The sequence below is a fragment of the Hyaena hyaena genome, unplaced genomic scaffold, assembly GCF_003009895.1.
Source record: "Hyaena hyaena isolate Hyena2069 unplaced genomic scaffold, ASM300989v1 scaffold_229, whole genome shotgun sequence".
In the NCBI taxonomy this organism is placed as follows: Eukaryota; Metazoa; Chordata; class Mammalia; order Carnivora; family Hyaenidae; genus Hyaena; species Hyaena hyaena.
The window spans coordinates 1,153,180-1,172,977 of NW_024080861.1; the positions used below are offsets into that span (position 1 = coordinate 1,153,180).

The following is a 19,798-nucleotide window of genomic DNA, read 5'->3' on the forward strand; positions in this document are numbered from 1 at the left end:
TTTTTCAGTCATTTTTCTTCTCTGTTTTCCCAGAATGTTGGTCACAGTCCTCACGTGCTATTTCCATGGGCCTGAGAGTCTTTATGAACATGCTTCATCCCTAAAGAAAGAGATGCAGGGCCAGGCCAAGCCCTTGAGGCCAGCAGGTTGGGGAACAGCATATTGTCATCTTTGGGGAAGTAAGCAACTGCTCCTTTACGACAGATTCTCTTGAATTAACAATTTCTGATAATTGTGTAATGATTTTCTCAAAAACATCTTGTTCTTACTGTACAATGGCAAAAAAAAAAGTTTTCCATGACATGAATGCTAACTATAAAGTGGTGGAATTGGATGTGCTTGAATATGGAAGTCAATTTCAAGATGCTGTCTACAAAATGACTGGTGAAAGAACTGTACCAAGAATATGTACCAAGAAATGACAAGGATTTGTCAATGGAACTTTAATTGGAGGTGTAACTGACATTCATAGACATCAAAAAGAAGGGATATTGTTTCCACTAATTCATCAGTGTTATTTTTTTTAAAAGTAAAGGGAGCCTGGGTGGCTCAGTTGGTTAATCATCTGACTTCAGCTCAGCTCATGATCTCATAGTTCATGGGTTCGTGCCCCATGTCGGGCTGTGTACTGACAGCTCAGAGCCAGAAGCCTGCTTCAGGTTCTGTGTCTCCCTCTCTCTCTGCCCCTTCCCTACTCATGATCTGTTGCTTTTTCTCAAAAATAAAATAAACATTAAAAAAATTTTTTTTAAGTAATAGGGATGAATTTTAATGATGTAGGTGTTCATAAGGTTCTAGTAAAATGTTAGTGATTTAAAATGATATTGCCTGGGGCACCTGTTAAGGTGTCATTTAAGTATCCCACTCTTGATTTCAGCTCAGGTCATGATCTCATGGTTTGTGAGTTCAAGACCCACATAGGGCTCTGCACTGATGGTGCAGATACTGCTTGGGATTCTCTTTCTCTCTCTCCCTCTGCCTCTCTCTCTCTCTCTCTCTTTCCCTCAAAATAAATTAATAAACTTAAAAAAATTTTTAAATGATAATGACTGATAATGCCTTTTAAATATTTGAAGATGTTTTAATAATGTAAATTATCTTCATGAAAAAGTTGTAAAACTCATGAACAATGAATCGCTGTGGAAATCTCAAAGACAAACAAAAACTCTTACTGGTTTGTACGCTCTATGGTGCCTGGTACAAGTTTTTGCTTCACACAACATTCACAATCAATTTATGTTTATTTGTTTCATATAGAGAACATTAACCTGCCTCTAATAAAGGCATTTCATGCCTGGATTTAATACTTGGAAATCTCTAACAGGGATTTGAAGAATGCGCATTTCTCCAATGATTCAGTGTGAGCTTTGCTCATGAACAAGACAGCAAGATAAACAAAACTTTCAGGATTTCCATCATTCCTGTAGTTAGAGTTTATCTAAAGCCCTTGTTCTCAGATAGAACAGTGAAGACAAGTCTGCTTGCCAGGAGACACTTGGCAGTGTCTGGAGACAGTTTTGGTTGTCACAACCGGGGAGATTTTACAGGCATCTAGGAATATATGCCGGGGATGCTGCTAAATATCTTGCCATGGAAAGGACATCCTTTGCCCACCCCCTCCCCAAAAGAGAATTACCTGGCCCACAATGTCATTAGTAAGATTGAAAAACCTCAGTCTAAAGATTTTCAGTGCCTGAAGCAATCACCATTTCTACTATCTCCCTTGACAGAACTCTCTGCTACGCCAAATTCATTAGACAAAGGAGGGCAAGTAGCTGAAATTAACAGTAGGCCAAGTAAGTAAGTAGTGGGTGGCCCATGGAGAATCGAAGAGCCAGCTCTGAAAGAATTCTTCTCAGCTCTCACACTCTGAGGAGCGCTGAACTGGTGGCATCCTTTTCATTTCTGTGACACCCAGGCATTGCCACTGGTGTGTGTCTGATTATTCTCTTCTTGAATAGTCTCTTATTTCTTCACTCAATTAAACATGGAAACCAATGTGTGGAACCTCTTTGAAGGATACTAAAAAAAGTCTTTAAGTACAAGCTGATAATCATGCTAATGTAAGCCTGATTTAAAAGGACTAGAGCCCTTTGTAAAATGTAAATTCATTCTCATAGTTTCCCAAAGAGACAAAATGCTTTCATAAGAAGGTCAAATGTCTATCTTATACTCACACTTGAAGGTTGTGAATAAATGTGGTTATAGCACTGGTTTCCTCTCTCGGAAATTTCCTACACTGGTTGCTTGGTTATTTCCTTTTCTTTAGTTAAATATAATCTAGCTGAATGTGATCTTTTTTCTTTGTTCTTTTCCTTTTCCCTTTCATCGCCTCCCGTCTCTCCTTCCCTCCATCCCACTTCCTTTCTTTTCTTCCTCTGTTCGTTACTTCCTTCCATATTCATCCCTTCCTTTCTTTTCAACTATAGGAATGAGAAAAATTCTTAGCTATGGTTCCTTTCTAGCTCTTTATCTTTCCATCTGAGCTCTAGAAACAGAAATTAGTCATCTACTTTAAAAAAAAAAAAAAAGAACACTGTGCTGCCATCTTGTGGTAAACTGAGATATTCAGCAAGTCAAACAATTGCAGAGTTCAGAATTGTTGAAATACCTAAAAATGCCCAGCGGAGCAGCTGGGGCTCTGGTTAACTAAGATTTGATGTTATCTCATCTCATGGTTTAAGAGTGAGGGCCCCAACCTAAGGGTGCCTCAAGCTCTATCTTCCTTACTGCCCCCAGGGCCTGTGATTTCTCCCAGGAAGGAGGCAAACTGACTTTCCTAGACTGAGCCTTGAAAACACTGAGTATAGAAGAAAATCATTTACACAGGCTAATGGCATGTTTTAGGTCTTTAGAAGAAACGTGTCAGTTTTTTGAGTATTTGAGTTCTTTTCTCTCAAGTCACCCATGGAGATTTAAGACCTACTGTAGTAACATCGGGGGATTTCCCTGCTACGTCAGGACGTTCACATTATAACCTAAATGAGTAACCAAGAGTCAAATGGTTTGGGAAAGACAGAAAACAACCCAAAAAGTTAGTGAGATATTTTAAAGGTCAAAATAGTATCTGTTCAATGAAACAATGTAAGTGTCTATTGCTTTGTTGTAGCAGGGGAGCCACACAATAAGTTGTTATTTAATGAAACTTCTAAACAGTATGGATCTGTCAGGTGATGCTAGGACCTCAAACTCAGCAGATATAAAGTGAAATTTATTCATCCATTTCCCCAGCCCCTCCCACACCTATCACTACACACATACACACACACACACACACACACACACACACACACTGCGCCTAGACTCTCTTTAAAATACAGATTTGATCATGTCACTCTCCTTAGAGTCCTTCCCTGGTCTCCCTTGTCCTTGGATGAAAATATGAAATACCCAACCCAGATCTGTTTCCCTGTCCACTTCTCTAGTACCCTATGCTATCTATATTTGTCTACCTTTTTAAAAAAATGTTTATTTATGAGAAAGAGTAAGACAGAGACAGAAAGAGAGGGAGAGAGAGAGAGAGAGAAAGAATGTGAGTGGGGGAGGGGCACAGAGAGAGAGACACACACACAGAATGTGAAGCAGGCTCCGGGCTCTGAGCTGTCAGCACAGAGCCCGACATGAGGCTCAAACCCACGAACCATGAGATCATGACCTGGGCCAAAGTCAGACACTTAACTGACTGAGCCTCCTAGATGCCCCAATATTTGTCTACTTTTGATTCTTTTCAGCGCTGTGCGGTCTCTCACCAGGTTGTTTCCCATTCCTACCTGTACCTATAGTTCTCTTTTTGTAATGATCCTCACACTGATAATTCCATTTTTAATCTCTGTTTGTCCCATTACAAGAGGGTAGAGGTTATGGGCATTTTAGTTGCTACATACTGAGTGCTCAGAAATATTTATTTAACTTCCCTCTGAACGTGGTTTTCAGCAACAGTGAAATAAGGTAGGATTCTAGAATGAGGAAGAATAGGCCCCTTGCCTCAGTTCCAGACAAGAAATGGGCCCAGTGAGCCTGGGAAACTTGAAGTTCCCCGCACTTGTCGAATGGCAGACCTGGAATCAGAATCCAGTTATCCCAACAAGCAATTCCTAGGACTGTCTGGGAGAAGAGATGGAGAGATGGAGTGCTTCCTTTGGCGTAACTATTGAGAGTAACAAAGAAGTTGAGGAATAAATGTATGTCTGGTCTGGGATGCCTCCATCTGGTCTGTGAAGCATCTCCTATCTCCCTGTGTCTTGAGAGTTTACTCTGAGTTCTGTGGTTCTCATTGTTCAGAAGCTTTCAGTAGTTCGATTCTAAGACTGTATCATTGGAAAAGGCCATTTCAGGGTGATTCCAATGTGCTCTGGAGAAAGGAAAGAGAAAAAAGTCCACCATGTATGTTCTTAGCAGTTACAGCCCCTTGATAAAACATGTGTTACTCTCCCCAACTCAAGGATGAGGAAATTTAGGTCCAGAGAAATTAAGTGACTTGGTCAGGGGCCCTGTGGGCAAATGAGCTGTGATGACTGAGGCCCTCAGCAGTGGTCATCTTGGTCTCCAGGGAGACCCTCAGAGCTGGGACTCAGGCTTCTTAGGTAACCCTGGGGGGATACGGAAGGCCTTCTTATTGTTGACTGTGAATTCAGCCTTAGGGAAGGGCTAAAGTGGTGGTGTCCATTCCCCATCGGTGATACTATGATGTATAGCAAGAAATCTATATATTTGGTCTTCCTCTCTGGTCCTGACACCTGAAACCCTTGTAACTTTTTGTTCTAAGAAGGCATCTCTTATTCTAAGGAGGTGACTCTGGATGACTGCTGGATGGAGGCTGATCACCAGAAAGACCAGACCCTGATTAGAAGCTTGAAATTTATAGTCCCATCCCCTGCCTTCCACAATGGGGAGGGGGCTGCAAATGGAGTTAATGACCCACCATGCCTACATGAGAAAGCCTCCATAAAATCACAAAAGTAGGGGGTTCGGAAAGCTTCCAGGCCAGTGAACACATTCACACCAGGTGGGTGACACACCCCCATGTCCCCAGGAACAGAAGCTCCCTGTGCTCAGAACCCTCCCAGACCTCGCCCTGTGTATCTCTTCAACTGGCTGTTCTTCTGTATCTTTCATCCTATCTCCTAATAAACTGGTAGGTATAAGTGTTTTTCTGAGTCTGTTAGCTGTTCAAGCATATACTTGAACCCAAGGAGGAGGAGGTCATGGGAATCTCCAATGTGTAGCAAGTCTATCGGAAGTTGTGGGTAGCCTGGGGACCTACTACTTGTGGCAGAAAGGACGGGCTGGGGAGCAGTCTCGTGGGACTGAACCATTAACCTCATGGGATCTGACGCTATCTCCAGGTAGTGTCAGAATTGAGTTATATTGGAGGACACACAGCTGTTATCACAGAGAATTGCTCGGTGTGGGAAAACTCGACACACATTTGGTAACCAGAAGTGTCAAGTGTTATGACTGCGGGAGTCATGTGAGAGTAAAGGAGACACACAGGAGAGAAGACTGGGTGGTTCTCTTCTTCTTTTATTTTAATCTTTTTTTTAATATTTATTTTTGAGAGAGAGAGAGGGAGAGAGAGAATCCCAAGCAGGCTCTGCACACTCAGCACAGAGCCAGACACGGGGTTCAAGCTCACAAACCGTGAGATCGTGACCGAAGCCAAAATCAAGAGTCCAACGCTTACCTGACTGAGCCATCGAGACACCCCAGACTGGGTGGTTTTCTAGCTCCCCATCACAGGCAGGAGCCCAACCATCAGGCAAACCATATTTACACAAACTTTGTTGGATTCTAGAAACTCCGTAGTATGCCAATTGTAGTTATCTGTGACATATTTATTTGTCTTATATATTTGTGATTCACAATAAATCTTTTACAATCAAAACTGCCTGAAGGCTTAGCTTCAGAGATGACTAGGAAGCGAGGAAGCTGGAGAGGAGGTAAGGTGGCCTGACCCTCAAGGGACAGGAAGGATCGGGAAAGCAGGCTGAGTCACTGGAGCCTACAGTAAAGGGAGAATGAAAGAACCCAGAGGGGCATGTGTGTCTGACAAAAGGGCCCGGTTTGAGTAAGAAGTAGAGAAGCTGTACAATGTTCTCTGGTGGGTGCAGAGTCAGCGATGGTGGAACTATGGTTCACACCTATGTGGGAACAACTAGTAAACCTCTTAAAACCCGTTTCCTAGAAGGGAGGCTTGGCGGATGCCAGATGTGCTATGTGAATGGTGTACTGATTATAAAGGGTCCGGGTCATTTGAGAGCATGATTGCTTCCATTCAAGGCCACATGGTTGATGACATCTGATAAAGTTGCAGCAACCTGTCACTAGAACTTCATCTCCAAAACTGAGGATTGGTGGCCTTCCAGATTGGACTTCCGGTACAATGGTGAGTCACAGTTAACAAAAGCAAGAGGCTGTATTTCCACAGAATGATCTTGTACTCCTTGTGTATTTATTGCACAATAGGCTGGTCATTTACAGAAAATAACTTTGAGGCACTCCAGCACCAAGCCTTCTTCTACACCAACCTCCAAGAAAGAATTAAAACTTTGTCCCACAATACTGCCTTCCCTCTGTAGATAAACCTCCCTGTATCTACACTCAGTCAATGCCCATGCCACTTTCTCTCTTGCTTACACTTGCCTGGCAAAACCCAATCCTGGTTAAATCCAACACTCTGTCCCTCTGTGCCTGTAGCTCTGCCCCTGCACGTGGCTGGGAAAACCACCCAAAGAGGGCTGCTGATCTCATTTTAGATTCATGGCAGCAAAGGCCCAAGGTTCTCTAAGGCCCATAGTAGCCGAAGCCATTCTATCATATTTCCTTAGTCAGCTCACCCTTGGGACCTTTAGATGGCTGTCACACCCCTCTTCCTCTCTCTTCAACCTTCATCACATCCTCTCTGTCCCTGACTCTCAGCTGAATGCTTCGTTTCCCAATTCATGATGCAAGTTGAAGCAACCAGAAGAGAAATCCCACACACTGCCACTTCCGCATCCCTAATACTTTGCCTCCTTCTGGAACTCTGGTGAGCAGTCTGTGATCTAATCTGAGGCCAACTTGTACACTGTGTCCCATGCCTTTTCATGTACTGGAGAACACCATTATCCCTTTATCTTACTCATCACTCATCTCCCTCCTCTACTGGATCAGTCCCATCAGCATTTACACACGCTGTTGTATCGCTTCTGTCATGCACACACACACACACATTTTGAAATTCCCTTTCCCCTCTAGCCATTATCCAACTTCCCTTCCTTCTTCTATTGCAAAATGCCTTAAAAGCATTTTTAATACTTTGTGATCACTTCCTCTCTTCTCATCCTCCCTTGAACTCACTGCAGCCGGGCTCCTGCCTGACCATTCTCCACTGAAACCATCCTTTGCAAGGTCAACAACCTCCACGTGATTAAGCTCAGTTGTCACTTCACAGTCTTCTCGTCTGATCTGCCACCAGTGTCTGCTGTTCCTTTTCTGCCTTCTTGAAACATTTACTTCACTTGGCATGTGGGCATAACTTCTTCTTGGTTTTCCTCTGAACTCATTGGCCTCTCCTTCTTAGTATCCACGGAGCTTCAGCTTCATACAGCCAACCTCTGGATGGTGGAGTGCCCCAGGGCACAGTCCTCTGATCTCTTTTATACACTGTCAATCCACATTTACTTCCTATGTGAACTTAGTTTTCAATATCACCATAGGTCAGCAACTCTTGGCCAACAACACTGACAACTCTACCCAGACCTCTCCCAAATCTACCTGTTGCACATCTCCAGGCTCCCAAATCTACCTGTTGCACATCTCTGATAATGTATAGATCTATAGTAGTTCTCTGCTTGGCCTCCAGAATCTCTGTGAGGGAAGCCCAGCTCTTCCACTCAGTAGACTTATGTACAAGAAAGTGTTGACATATCAAGTCTAACTGCTATTATCAGAAAGGTTGACATCTAGAAGCTGAGACATCAAGAGCGATCCCTTCGTTTTTTAAATTTGTATGAGTGGCTCACTGCACCTAACCTGGGCAAACAATATGATTTATGCTGAACATCAGCTTTCCTTCTGGGAGTCTGGAATTTGATCCTTGCTAGGGCAGAAGCTGCCTACATGACCAGCTTCCAGTAAAAACTCTGGGCACTGAGTCTCTAACAAGCTTCCCTGATAGTCACTTTTCGCTCATGTTGTCACAGCTCATTGCTGGAGAAATTAAGTACGTACTGGGGGAATGTGCTGGGAGAAGGCTCTTGGAAGCTTGCACCCGGTTTCCCCATAACTTTACCCCACGTAGCTTTTCCCTTTGCTCATTTTGCTTTGTGTCTTTTCATTGTAGTAAGTCATAGCCATGAGTATGAGTATGTGCTGAGTCCTGTGAGTCATCCCAGCAAATCCTGAAACTGGAGGAAGTCTCTGGAATGCTCGATATATACATGTCTCTGAACAAGTCATTCCATCTTTCTGTGTCTTTGTTTCCTCATCCGTAAAGTGGGACTAAGCAACTCATATGGTTATTGTGAGGACTGAGTTAATACATGTAAAGAACTTAGAACAGTGCCTGGCATATGGTAAACAACCAGTAAATATTACGTTACTTCAATCAGAAGCGTCCAAGAATGTACAGTTAGATAATATAGGACCCAGAGTAAGAACTGGAATATCCCTGATTTTGGTTTTGGTTTGGTTTTTGTTTTTGTTTTGTTTATTTCTTTTTTGGTCTTATTGTGAAAGTTATGCTCTTGTCATAGTGTAAACATTTAAGTTACTTGGGACTCAGCATTTGAATACATTCACCTACCTGGAATAATTAAATTCTGTAAGCCATGTATTGGGTTATTCACAGGGGGAAAAAAAGTGGTTAGAAGCTTATCAGTCAGTTTGTTTTCCTCAATAGTCACATAAATAGATGGCAAATTCAGTCTACTAGAATATAATTGCAAGACATTTTATTGACTATGATCCATTTAACATATTTATTCTATAAGGCATTGTGCTAGTAATATAGGTCAGAGATAGCTGTTTAAAAGGTTACACATTTATAAGAGTCTTCGACTTCTCTTACTAAGCATTTGTGAAGGCTACTCTGTGCCAAGCTCTATAAAGGCACAATATTGCTGTGAAAAGGCAATTTGTTTTTCAGATAGTGACTGTCATTGACCTTCCCACTTAGCAAATAGAAGCTACCCATCAGACTCCATCCTGCTTTGTCCAGACTTCAGAAAATTCTAGATAGGACTTCTAGTCCATTTCTCAGATGCGCTCACGCACGCACACACACATGCGCACACACACACACACGTACCCACACATCCTCATAAAACAAAGCAGAGGAGTGAAGCCCACTAATCCTGATTAAGCTTGCATTGCTGCACCACACATTCTCTCTCTCAGGTCTTTCTCCAGGACCCTCTCATCTTCTTGGTCAAGACCAGGCATGACCCATCTTTTCACTTCTCTATGTAAAGCATTTGAGAGTATTTACTGTATGACTCCTCTCTTCTTGGCACCCTTCTGAGATTCAAAAACTTATTCTCTAGGGGAACCTGGGTGGCTCAGTTCCTTAAGCGTCTAGCTCTTGATTTCAACTCAGGTCATGATCTCACGGTTGTGAGATCAAGCCCCACATCAGACTCCACACTGAGCATGGAGCCTGCTTGGAATTCTCTCTCCCTCTCTCTCCGCCCCTCGCCCCCCCCCCCAATAAATATTAAACATTAAAAAAAAAAACACTTATTCCCCAGGGAAGCCTTGTGAAGATGGTCATTTGTTCATGCCTCTCAAATAAGGAATCCCAATCCATGAGGTTCCGTTTACTCCCGGTTCCTTTTTTCTCTTTCTCATGTGGTAAGCAGGTGGTTGGGTTCCCAGAAACTGGGCTGTGAAATCAATCTGTAGGAGACCTTCAATTCTGACTATAGTCAGTAGGGGGAGCCCTGGAAGAGAGGAAAGGAAGGCAAGGTCCACCCTCATACCACACTGTTTACCTAACATCAGCATTCTCTCATCTTGAGAAGAAAGATACCACTGAGGTTTGAGTTTAGAATACAGTGCTTTGTGTAACGAATCAAACACAACTTTTTACTGGTCCTAGAAGGTCCTGATTCTTGTCCTCCTTCACCATTTATTCTCAACATAACAGCCAATTATCCTTTAAAAACTTAAGTCCAGGGGCGCCTATGTATCTCAGTCAGTTAAGCATCCAGCTTCAGCTCAGGTCATGATCTCATGTTTCATGAGTTTGAGCTCTGCATCCAGCTCTGTGCTGACAGCTCAGAGCCTGGAGCCTTCTTTGGCTTCTGTGTCTCCCTCTCTCTCTGTCCCTCCCCTACTCACACGGTCTCTTTCTCTCTCTCTCAAGAAAAAATAAATAAATAAACATTAAAAACATTTTTTTAGACAAACAAAAAAACTTAAGTCCGAACATATCATGTCTGTGCTCAAAGCCTTACAAGGGCTCCAAATCTTAGTTTGAGTAACAGCTAAAGGCTTAGGGAACTACAGGCCCCTGTATGACCTGGCCCCCACTCACTCTGACCTCACCTCTGTCTTGCTAGCTCTACTGTAGCCCATACAGTTCTCACACACACATACCAGGCACGTCCCTGCCTGTTTTCCGTCAGCTATTTCCTCCCCCTGATCTCCTTCCTCAGCACACACATGGTGGTGCCCTTGCTTCTTAATGTCGATGTTCAACCCCGGCACTTCTGATTCATTTCACCCTGTTTTATTCTTCTCCACAGCTCTTGCCTTCATCTGACATACTATATATTTACTTGATTATTTGCTTATTATTACTCTTTCTCGGTAGACTGTCAGCTTCAGAAGGAAAGAGACTTTGCCTGACTTTGTTCGTTGCTTAATCCCCAGGACCTAGAACAGTGCAGGTCCATGAGGTACTCAGGAAGTTTTTATAACATGAATGAACAAATGAATGAATATTCAAACACTAACAAGGTATACAATTTAATTCCTGTTTCACAATCAAACTGACATTCAAGCATTTGGTATCCAAAACAGGACAAGAGGATCAGTGAAAAACAAAACAAAACAAAAAACAGAGGAAAGTTAACATTCCTTGAGAATGCCTTTGTGTATAGAACCTGAAGTCTATTCCCAAATTGAGTTGGTGGGGCACCGGGGTGGCTCAGTCAGTTAAGTGACGGACTCTTGACTTCCGCTCTGGTCATGATCTCACTGTTTGTGAGTTCAAGCCTTGCATCAGGCTCTGCGCTGACAATGCAGAGCTTGCTTGGGCTTCTGTCTCCTTCTCTCTCTGCTCTTCCCCCACTTGCTCTCTATTTCTCTCTCAAAACGAATAAAAATAAACTTAAAAAAAATGAGTTGGTAACAGAGTGTTAAAGGATCCTGAAACTATAATGGGGAAGTCCCAAGTCTAGAGAGATCCAGATTTATGTAAGTACCAGGTGCTGATGCCAGAAATCCTGAGTGTTAAGTTCTTACAGTTCAGGTAGTCTTCCCTGGAAAAATCCATCTTGCATTTGAGTTAAAGTCAAGGATTCATCCGAGAAGGACAGATTCCAATGATGTTCTCCCATTGTCCTCATACTCATCAGATAAAATTCCTCCATTTTTGTTTCAGAAATACAATAGTCACAACTGTGGCATGAACATGACTTTGAGGAGAGGTTTTGGTGGCAGGGGAGGTGCAGAGATAGAAAGACCTGAAGAAACTATGTATCACAAGCAATAAAAAAAAATAGATGTATAGTTGGGCAGTTCTGTCTGGTTCAGTGAGCATTTATTAATCACCTTTAGAGTATGAGGCGTCATGCTAGGCACAGGGTAATCGGGGATGAATTAGAAATGAGGTGTTAGGATAGACACATAAACAGATCATCATGTTAACATGATAGGCTCCGTGCTGTGAGAATCACACTGCAGTCAATGAGAGGGAGAAGATTTCCCAAGGTGCTGTTCCTTATGCTCCAGGCTGAAATGCCAGGTCCAAAGTTTGAGTTTTATTGGCCAAGTCTTTTGCTAAGAAAAGCACAGACTTTAGAATCAGATTCACATGGGTCTGAACGTGGGTTTCATCCATCCTTGCTGGGCAATGTTGGGCAGGTTAGTGAACTACCCTGAGCACAGCTTCCTCATCTTTAAAATGGGAATAATTGACAATCAACCTTATTGGCAGAGAAGAATACGGCATTAGCTGTGAGACTCTAGAGCTTCAGTATCTGTGGTTAAATCTCAGTTCTGAGGCTAACTAGCTATGCCCCTGCATAAGTTATTACCATATTGATAGCTGTGAATCGGTTTACACATCTGTAAAATCGGAATGGTTATAGTACCTACTTTACGGTGGTATTTTAAATTAAATTAAAAAAAAATTTTAATGTTCATTTATTTTTGAAAGGGGGGGAAGGGCAGAGAGAGAGGGAGAGACAGAATCCGAAGCAGGCTCCAGTCTCTGAGCTGTCAGCACAGAGCCGGACATGGGGCTCGAACCCATGAACCATGAGATCATGACCTGAGCTGAAGTTGGATGCTTAACCAACTGAGCCGCCCAGGCGCCCCTTAAATTAAATTTTTTTAATGTTTATTTATTTTGAGAGAGCTAGAAAGCACAAGCGGGGGGGTTGGGGTAAGGAGAGGGAGAGAGAGAGAGAGAGACAGAGAATCCCAGGAAGTCTGCACTGTCAGCACAGAGCCTGATGCGGTGCCTAATCTCACAAACCATGAGATCATGACCTGAGCTGAAATCAACAGTTGGACGCTTAACGGACTGAGCCATCCACATGCCCCTAAATTAAATTTTTATTAAGACTTTATAGTTTTAGTGCACTTTTAGGTTCACAGCAAAACTGAACTGAAATTGCAAAAAGTTCCCCTATACCCCTCCCCCTCACATGTTCATAGCCTCCACCACTGTCACCACCCTCCACAGAATGGTACATTTGTCACAATTACTGAACCTACATTGACATGTCATAATCTCTCCAAGTGTAGTTTACCTTAGGGTCACTTTTGGTGGCTTTGACAAATGTATTATGACATCCATCCATCCATCATGAGAGCAGCATGCAGAGATTTTCACTGCCCTAAAAAAGCCCCTGTGTTCTGTCTCTTCCTCCCTCCCCCTGCAGCCCCTGGAAACCACTGATCATCTTACTGTCTCCATAGTGTTGTGTGTTCTAGAATGCATTATAACTGGAATCATACACTACGTAGAACTTTCCGATGGACTTCGTCCATCTAGTAATACGCATTTAAGTTTCCTCCGTGTCTTTTCCTGGCCTGACGTTTTATTTCTTCTTAGCACTGAAGAACAGTCCATCTTCGGGGCGCCTGCGTGGCTTAGTCGGTTAAGCGTCCGACTTTCGCTTAGGTCATGATCTCGCAGTTCATGGGTTCGAGCCCCGCGTCGGGCTCTGTGCTGACTGCCAGCTCAGAGCCTGGAGCCTGTTTCAGTCTGTGACTCCCTCTCTCTGACCCTCCCTTGCTCACGTTGTCTCTCTCTCTCTCTCCTAGAAATAAATAAGACATTAAAAAAAAATTTGGAACAGTCCATCTTCTGGATGCACCACAGTTTATTTGTCCATTCATTTATTGAAAGATATCTTGGTGGCTTCCAAGTTTTGGCAATTGTGAACAAAGCTGGTATATGCATTCATGTGCAAGTTTTTGTTGGGACAGAAGCTTTCTACTCCTGTGGGTAAATACCAAGGAGGGTGACTGCTGAATTGTGTGCCACGGACCTCTCTCTAAAAAAAAAAAAAAAAAAAGTCGCCCTCTCTCTTCCAAGGGCTGGGCATTTATCATCACATGTAGATCCATCTTCAAACTAACACATACATAGTTGCAGTAGGGAGAAGTGAAGCACAGCTTTCTCACTTTAAATATTTCTTCAGTTTAGGCTTGTTGTAGTAACTGACATAATGACTCTTACAAATATCCTTATTTGCATTCTTCCTTTTCTACAATAAGCTGATGTCAGTTGCTAAATTTCAGACCCTAACTCCCAGTCAGGCCTTAAGTACATCTTCTAGCCTTGTATTTTAATGTTCACAGTGATCACCAAGGCAGTAATGATGCTGAAGTATATTCTAGCCATCAAGAAAGATTCCATGGTATGCTGATAGGTGGTAACTTAGACTCACCACAGGGATCATTTTGTGATGTATAAAAATATCAAACCACTATGATGTACATCGGAAGCTAGTAGGATATTGCGTGTAGATTATATTTCAGTAAATAAAGTAAAATCCAATATTATTTTTAAAAAGAAAAATAGATTCCATTACACATAATATACTACCAATTATATTTGCTGTGTCCTGATTCTTAGGAAATTGGTATATCATATGAATTTGAAATGATAAAATTCTATCAGTCAGAATATTTAATAAGAATACTGGTTTCCCTATCATATCAGAAAACCAAGTTTAACGTTTTGAATGCACAATACAGTTAAAGCTGAAAACACTATGTCACACGTATTGGTGAGTTCTGCTTTCTGTGGAGAAAGGTAACTTGAGAAATGTCTTGACTTAAAACACAATCCATCTCTAGTGGCGTGGGATCCTGAAATTTCATATCAGTTGATGAGTTAGAGGCCAGTGTTTATTCCAGAAAATGAAATCATTTTGTTGAAAATGAGTCTGAGCATTATGTATCATGTCATTAAAGGCAGTTTCCTCTGAAGGCAAGAACAGCTTTCAACCAGATGTGAATAGTCATTTACAAAGGACTGTATACTTTTTCTTAGAGGAAAGTTATACCACAGTTCTGGTTCTTCTTTGTCCATCTCTGAACATTAACCAAGCTCAATAACAGCACTCAAAGAGCAGCGTGCCAAGTCCTAGTGAATGGAAGGGCTTCCAAGAAGGTAGTAAGAAAATTGAAATTTAATGAGATATATTTACCTCATGGAACACTGGCACATGGCAGTTCATTCACTCAGGTATTCATGCATTTTTAAACAAATAATTGTATGATGTTTTATTTTATTATTTAGATATAACTGAAATATAACTTATTTTAGAGTGTATCATAACAATTTCAGAGTTTTGCAAGTTATGCAAATATATAAATGATACTGAATGTGAAACCATATTGAGGCCTCTCCACCCATGTACACATCCCATGTCCTAGAACAATCTATGACATCCCTTGATGTTCTCTTCCACTCAAGTGTGCCCTCCTTGAAAAATATGTACTTTAGAACAAATTCTAGTTTACAAATACAGTTCACAATTCCCTTTCGCTAAAATTTTTTTTTTTTAAAAAAAGAAAAGAAAAAAAAGAAAAAAAGAAGAGTGATTTGATAAACAAAAGTACTTCAAGAGCAGGCTGCAAGTCGATTTGGGACATGGCCTCAGTGCGAGTCTGCCTCCAGATGGCGCCAGAGTACAGCAGATTTCTACCATCCTGTAAAATCAAGTTGACTAAAATGGGCAGTTACCTACAGAGACGTAAATTATGGTTTGTTCATCGCTACATTATTTTCATAAATTTTTAAAGTTGTACTTTATGTTATCAATAGTCTGGCTCTTTTGCCCAATTTTAAGAGGAAGGAATTGTGAATGGTGATGTTTTCCTGACAATGACTTCCTGTAGGTATCAGCTATTCACATGCATCTGTCTTATGATCCAAACTGATTATAAGAGCAAGGGTATGCTCCATTCCTCTTTGTATATTTCCCCAACTGTTAGCTAAATAGAACAAGTGCCCAAGAAATCCTTGATTCATTTATAAATGATGCAGAGAAAAGAAGCGTACAGTTTAAAATTGAAGAAAAAAAAAAGTCAGAAGCCCCTGTGATTATTGAGACTACAGCAAAGTGGAATGCAGAGAAGTTGCTTAGTGGATTTGAGATATGTGTGTGGAATGGCGTAGCTAAAAATGCCCTTGATGGGGTGGTGGCCATTGTATCTTGTTTTAAAATGCCATTTTATAGCAATGATCTCTTTTGAGCACTTGTAGGAGTTCACTTTCCAGCCAGCAGAACAAATCCAGGGGCGGTGTCCATCTCACACATTTTACCCATTTGCTCAGTGAAGAGCCCTCAGTACTTAGTAGATGAGTGAATGAATGAGTGATACACAACCAGAGAAAGTCTTACCATGTTACTAGGTTCCAAGCTGTAAGCCCTGGAACAGGTTGCCAGGCATCTTCCTTTATGGACTGTGTTACATATACTCATCAATTTATTTATAGTTCCAACATTTTTTCTTATATTACCCAATGTGTTTTTCTCTATCGATCACATTTATCCCAAAATAACACGTGCTCTACTCTCATGTCCTCTCCAAGGGTCGTGTCTTTTCCAAGGGTCATATAATTAATGAAATTTTGGAAGAATTCAGGACTGCTTTTTAAATTTTTTTACTGCATATTAAAGTGTACTATAAAAATTTCAGAGTTTCACAAAGTATGCAAACATATAAATGACACCAAATATGAAAAAGGACTTAAACATATTATGTCTGACCAAATGCATTTAGAAGCATCCATGACATATTCCTTTATGTTAAGCGTGTTCTCTTAACTCAATAAATCCCTCAAGGATGATTTGTTACTGGCCAGCTACAGCAGGGAAGGGAGTGGAGTTAATCATTTTAAAAACCATGAATCAGTCTCTGGGCTCGTGTTAGCTGAGCTTTTCTTTCTGTAGCAACTTCAGATTTATGCTGTATTCAGGGAATATGGATTGAGTTGCCTTCAAATATTAAATATTTATCCTCTGGGATGAGACCTTAAGAAGCACTGGTGACCAATTGTGCCGCATGGTCACCCAGATTCAAAAACAGAATGAGTAGACTAGCTCTGAAATTTGGGGTGGGCAGGAACACAGTAACGGCGTGCTCTATACCTGACATTCCATTGGGTGGGGCATTCCATTCCAATGGCATTTCAGTTCCATTGGAAAGGCCTTGATTGCTCCTGGAGAGAAATGCATCATAAATGAGGAAAAGCAAGAGGGTGTTAAGCCACTTTGCCTTTAAAATGTAGCAACAATACTCTTATTTTGGCTCGCTTTCAGCAAATTACTGGGCGATGGAGTCAAATTCAGATAGAATCGTATAAAAGGACCTATGGAATATATTCTCTATCCAAGCTTTCTCCCTGTTCAATTCCAACTGTCATCTTCTTCCTTCTGTAGCCTCCTGTGTTGTTTATTGAGAACAGTCCAATCCCCCTATCGCCAGCTTTCTCAGTCTTTCCCTTTTCTCTAATGTCAGTGAGCAAGCAGGCTCACTCAGAGGGTGGGTCTCAAACTTGAAGGCTTCTCAGACATTTTGAGGGTACTTGTTAAAGAACCAGAGGACGGGCCCCACCTTACACCTGTGACTGGGAAGCTCTGGGGGTGGGGCTGGGAATTTCATTTCATTTTAAACAAGCCACAGGCTCAGCTCTGATGTGTAAGTAGTAGCTCGGGCAGTGACTATTTGTCCTCATACTCTTCATTCCTCTGTCCACTCCCTGTGGCAAAGGAAGGAGTGGTTTACAGGGGTGCCTTGCAAATTTTTATTGTGAATTGAATCACCTGGGAATCTTGTTAAAATGCAGATTTTGTCAGGGGTGGGGCCTGAATTTCTGCATTTCGCTGCTGCTCCATGGACCGCATTCTGAGGAGCAAGGATTTAGGGCAGGAGATCTGCGACCTTTTATAGAATGCCCCTCTTCATCCCCACTGGGAAAATCTCATCCCATTTGATGTAACAGTGAAAATGTTCCTACTTGGGCTTATGATGTAGGTTTCCCTACTGAGCAGTAAACTCTGAGGGTTGAACATGCATGTGCAGTACAATGTTCTAATCAAATAAAACCTACAGCAAAATTAGCTATCATTTCACAATGTATCATCAATGATGTACCGCAGGGTAATTAGGCATCATGGCTAAGGAGGCCAGATAATTGGCATAATTAATATTACTTTTCTACAAATCGCGTCTTTAGAATTCCTCCTCTTATTCCATCATGTTCCTCCTAATGTTCTCCCTCGTACAGTGATGTGAATAAGTTTAAACCGAAGTACAGATGATTTTGTGAAGCCATTTTGTTTTGGACATAGGGATTAGTGTAGGAAAATAGAAAGGTGTTTGAAAAGTAAGTCATTAAAGAGAAGAAAGTAAAGTTGGAGAAAGTAAAAAATCAAAACGTCCCAGGTTCACAGTTTTGTCCAGACTGTCTTCCCACATGTGTTTGAATGATACAGGGATGTACGGGATAAATGGCTAACTTGAACATCTTCAGAAAGCCTGGGAGTAAACAGATTTTGATATTCACTGTTGACAGTGAGTTGGAAGAGGGGACAAGAGTTGATAAAAAGTGTTTTGATAGTGAAACACACATATAAAAAGGAACTTTGAGCAAACATCCTTTATGTCAGGGCGCCTGAGTGGCTCAGTAGGTTAGGTGTCCGACTTTGGCTCAGGTCACGATCTCATGGTTCATGAGTTCGAACCCTACATCAGGCTCTCTGCTATCAGTGTTGGCTCAAATCCCCTATCCCCCACCCCCTGGTCTTTGCCCCTCCCCTGCTCTCTCTCTCTCTTTCAAAAATAAATAAACATTAAAATTTTTTTTAAATGCAGACTTTATGTCTTACAGGGATGTTTAAGGTTGAGAGGTAAGAAAGGAGGAAAGCAGCCATAGAAACAAAGCTTCTAGGTTGTGTCTGGGCCTGCAAGTTACTCTGCCAGGGAAGGATACTGCCAAGTAAAACCCCAGAAAAACAAGAAAATGGTATTATTCATTTTATGTGTAGTGTTTCATCTCCGTGGTTCTGTTTCAGCAATCTATCCTAGCCAGCAGATTAGGATGAGAAGAAATGACTAGCTTATCCAACCAAAGGGCAGCAGAATATGGTGTTTAGGCATATTGATTATTTCCAGCAAAAGGCACTTGAGAAGCAGATAGAAGAGAAGCTCTCTGCCCTTCTTCACTTGCCCAAAAGTGGGACATACATTTGTAGAAGTATTCCCTCCACTCCCCACTCTACCAGGAGGGGCAGAAGATAATCATCAGAGACAACTGTAGACTTTATCAATCCAGAGACCGGCACCAGAACAATCTACATACAAACTTCACTAACTCACCTTATTTTCCATTAGTTTACCCACATATGAACCTTCCCTCAATTTGCTACTCTGGAAACTCAAAGTTCTTCATTTTGACACTTCTCTGTATATTTTTTGTTCTTTTGTTTAAATGCTATATAAGCCCCAAGTTCTAACCACCCCTTTGAGTTACTCATCTCTGAGTGCTCCCATGTGGATGCATGCTGCACGTGTTAATAAACTTGTGTTTCTTTTTCTCTTGTTAATCTGTCTGATTAATAGAGTTGCTACTGGAGAACCCAACAGGAGTAGAGGAAAAAGGTGTTTTCCTCCCATACATGGCTGACTACAGAGAAAATCAGCTAATGAAATTTAACCAATATAAGATATTCTCTTAGAGAAGTTCAGCAACAACTGTAACAGTATAAAATGATAAGCTGAAATACATCAAAAGATAATAGGTCAACTGGCATTTTAATTCTGTTACAGGGAGCAGAAAGTCTGGGGAAAAGAAAATAGGAATGAAATCTCAGAAACAATAAAGAAATACAATAATAAATTAATGATCCTGTGATGGCAGGTACCCAGAATAGAAAGAACACGTTTCCCAGGGGGCCAATCTTGCGATGGACTGAGTTATTCAGTTGGTTCTTGGCCCCCTGTGTGCAACTGAGAGGCAATGTGCTAATATTTACCAGGTCCCAGAAACCACTCACTAAAGAACGAAGACCTCATATTAGAAACGTCCGTCACTTGTATAAGGTAGTCAGTGTCTACATTTCTT

At 41.6% G+C, this 19,798-nt stretch overlaps 1 long non-coding RNA gene across 1 annotated transcript; it reads right to left on the reverse strand.

Moving 5' to 3' along the window:
- Positions 1-3,884: 3,884 nt before the first annotated feature.
- Positions 3,885-13,042, reverse strand: LOC120239377. The gene is made up of 2 exons (XR_005530425.1): positions 12,963-13,042; positions 3,885-4,351 (listed from the first exon to the last, which is right to left on the reverse strand). It is a non-coding gene; the product is annotated as an uncharacterized LOC120239377 (long non-coding RNA).
- Between the last annotated feature and the right edge of the window lie 6,756 nt (positions 13,043-19,798).